Source organism: Crocuta crocuta, unplaced genomic scaffold, assembly GCF_008692635.1.
Source record: "Crocuta crocuta isolate KB4526 unplaced genomic scaffold, BGI_CrCroc_1.0 scaffold465, whole genome shotgun sequence".
Taxonomy (NCBI): domain Eukaryota; kingdom Metazoa; phylum Chordata; class Mammalia; order Carnivora; family Hyaenidae; genus Crocuta; species Crocuta crocuta.
The window spans coordinates 1,625,909-1,630,073 of NW_027528912.1; positions in this window are offsets into that span (position 1 = coordinate 1,625,909).

Sequence of the window (4,165 nt, forward strand, 5' to 3'; positions counted from 1 at the left end):
TTTCTAGGAGAGAGAGAGAGAGAGACAGCATGAGCAGGGGAGGGTCAGAGAGAGAGGGTGTCACAGACTGAAACAAGCTCCAGGCTCTGAGCTGGCAGTCAGCACAGAGCCCGACGCGGGGCTCAAGCCCACGAAACGCGAGATCATGACCTAAGCGAAAGTCAGACACTTAACCAACTAAGCCACCCAGGCACCCCACATTCCTTCATGTTTTGTGCCTGCGTGTATGTGTACACACGTGCGTGTATGTGTACACACAGACAGCCTGGCTTTGCACAAACGTTGCCTCCATCAAGCACACTAGCTCTACAACTCGTTGGAGCTCAATAATGGATGTGGGAATCTTTCCCTCAGTACACAGAAATGTATTCCACATTCTGCTCTCCTGTCATTCATAAAAATTATGTAAAAATGCATGATTTACTGATAACTTGAATTTGGAAATATTACTAAACAGTGTTAAAAAAAAATCCCAAAAGAAAGTATCAGCAGATTTGTCATGCTGAATTGAGTGTCATTCACAACTAAACTCATTTTGCACTACTGTATTTAAACATGTTTTCACATATATACTATTTCATATGATAGCTTCTGCCTCACAGACACTCAAAAAAAAATGGTAAAACGACTTTAAGTCAAGTTTATGAGAAAACAGCTGTCTTGCCTCCGAATTATCCCAAGGACAGAGGCCACATCCCGTGTCTACGTCAGTGTCACCCGAGCTACGTGACACCCAGGGCTGTGCACGGTGTGACTTTTGAGGGACGGCAGCATCAGGCTAGCACACTCCTTTCAACGGGAATTCAGGTTTTCTAGATTCTTAATATCCACATAATTATGTCTGCAGCAAAAATGTGATAGTTCTCTGCTTCATCTTATAACACTTAGTTTAAAAATGAAATCAAAATTATACACAGCAAATACCAAATCAGCTTCGTTCTATTAAGCCAAGACTGTATGTAAGCATGCAGCCGTCTCAAAAAAAAAAGGATGTACACATCTGGAATTTGCAGAGTAACACCTGAAACAACAACAGATATATTAACAATATGGTACTAACTTCACTAACATTTCAACAGATATTCAACAGGTACTCTGGATAGTTACTGATCAATTATTATGTGTAGAGCATGAAGGAAAAAATGATGTGTTTGGTGCCAAACCAGTAACAACAACAATTGGAAATGATCATAATTATTTTCAGCCTTTAACATAATTACAAGCTAATAAAATATGAGAATTCAAAACAGGGCAAGGTCATGGGGGGTGACTGGGAGAGTGCGGTGCCTGCCCTCCATAATCCTCAGGGTTCTCACTAAACGCTGCAAAAGAAGAAACCAACCAATGAGAGAAAGGGTGCTTGAAAGTACTCAAGTGCTAGACTTGGGAAAAAGTCATTTAAAAGGACCTCATCTTTACTGAGAGATGAAAAACAATGCAATTATCTCAGGGGCCAGGCAACAGAGGTCCACTTACAGACGAATTAGGTTTATTAGGGCACAATAATAAGCAAACCCGAAACCTGATAATTAAAACTTACATATTTTATCAACAACAGTAAGTACATCTTCAATGTAGCACTCTACAGTCTGTTTCTCTAGCATTACGTCATTCCAGCATCTTACAGCAGACTGTGTTAGCAATTTATCTTCTTTAAAATTGCCTACCATTCACCTTTTCCTATGATCTTATACACAAAGCTTACATACAAAGTTCTTATTATTCACTGTTCACATTACAGGAGCTAAAAATGTGTTGCAGGGGTTTAACATTTCCTGAAAACATCCGTGAAAGCAGGTACAGCTGCCTTCTAGCCTTGCTGAGTTTACTGGAACAAACCCCTGTGCCTTTGCACATGCCATGGTACTGCACTTCACAGTTTCCTTACCATTACCCAAAGAACCTGAGTACCTGTAGAGCCCTCGCTACCATCATTCTCCTAGTACTACCCTCGCCCTCATCAGTCCACCTCAGTAACCTTTCCACTTTTTCTTGTATATGCCAAGTATCTCAGAGCCTCTGCATTTACTGTTCCTTCTGCCAAGAATGTTCTTGACCCAGATAGTCACACAGCTAGCTTCCCCACTTCTCCTGGGTTACCAATCAGTGAGGCCTTCCTTGGCCACTTTATTGAAAGTCTCAACCCCTCCAATCCTGATAATCCTCTCCTCCTTTTTTTTCTTTTTCCTTCCCAGCATGTATCTCTTCACATTTTTCTTAGATGAATACAAGGATTTGGCTTGGTTTGTTCACTGCCAAATCCCCAGTATTTTTACACCATTGTGCCTGGCACATAGTAGGCACATGATAAACCCCAGGCCAAATTTGTTGGGGTGGCCAGGACATCTTTATAAAGAAAAGTGAAGTGACTTAGCCATGTCAGATCAAGCTTCTAAAAATATCCCCCTAACACTCCATAAAAATCTGAATCCCCTTCAATAATTTTCTTTCAAATTTCCAATAATGCTCCAATATTGCAATCAGTTTTATAGATGAGTCCAATATTCTATTATAAGGCAAGAACAATTCCTCACACATTCCTCTATTCCTTGTAATGACTGGCTCAATGGTCTCCTGTGGTAAGTAAATAACTGCATGAGTGAATGCATGTAGAAGGCACTGCTAGATTTTTACTTCAGTTTCCTAAGCCACCTACACTACAAAAGGAAAAGTTTAATCGGGGTTAGAGAATAGTGTTATCAAAAGCAGAACATTTTACTAGATATTCCTTTAAAAAAAAAACATTTATAAGTTGTCCACATCTGCAAAGGACAGCATACAGCAGGTGCTCAAACATTTGGCTGAATGTGTGAAAAGTTAAAAGACAGTCTCAAAATTAGAAGCCGAATAAAAGCTCCTCTCAATCTTACACAATAAAAATTTAGGTTCAGAAGTATGGCTTTTCAAAAACAAAGGTTTTGTGTCCTCTGCCCTTTTGGACCTTAAGAATCTGATTTGCTAAGGTCAATCTGCCGTGCACTGTGGACTTGTATTTGTTAGCAAGGGCCAGGAAAATGTTGAGACCAGAGTACGGCTTCCCTGTCATCCAACAACACCATCAGAACTGGGCGAATTATTAATTGTAAATCTGACTATCGTGAAGGATTCAAAATAGACGAAATACAATTATTTTCCGAAAGGGGTCTGAGTCCACATCTAATGTCCATCAACAGATAGCTGTCAACATAAACACCAACATTAAGCATCTCTTTTACAAAACTCTATTTAGATATTAAACATAAGGTAAACACTGAAATTTTTTAAAAAGCATGACGGGAATATTTACTGAGAAATTGTGTTCATTTAGGCCACATTCTGCAACAACGTTAATTAAATACACAAACCAAAAACATCCTCCCAGCCCTCACAATTGTCTGCTTCCAAAGCAAATAACCCCCCAAATCAAATCCTCACGGTACTTTTGCTTCCCATAGTAACATCACCTCCGAGTGGAGAAGAAGCCCTTCGCATCAAATATCGAAATAGAATTCTGTGGCTCTGGATTAAACAGATTTGTCGACCTAAGTTAAAACTCGTCTCCTAAGTTGCTTACCTCCTTCTAACCCACCGGATATATCAACAAGCAGCATCAGCACACAAAAACCTAGGGACTACACCAGAAAATCATAGGCACATTTTCCCAGGGCCCAAATCATCGTTCCACGTACAGTAAACTTGAGGCAAACATCGTTATCTGGCTTAATGACCTGTAGTAACAAGACTATCAACGGCGAGCACGTCGGTCTCCCTCCCCTGACATCCAGGCGCACACCGCTCCGTGGTCTGGCCACACTTTAAAGAGTCAAGACGGAAAAGACGAGATTACGAAACCATAAACAATAAACATAGTACATCCACCAGGCGGTGGAAGAAACTATTCATTCCCCCCAGAAGCTGCCATTTCTCCTCTGGTTCTCCAGCTTCTACTAAGGAAGTTGTGAAATCCGCAAACACACCCCATCCCAAATCTATCCGTGGGGCGGGCGGAGGCTGAGTCATTCCCGAGAGTAACTTTATCCCGATCGCGCACTCCGGGGTCGGGACAAAGCTGTCTCTGCGTTCCTCCCGCGGGGTGCCGCGTGCGGCCCCGGCCCAATACCCTCTCTCCGGTTTGTCAAGCCAGAGGCGGCACTGGGGGCTCAGCCCGGCATGGACCACAGAGCCT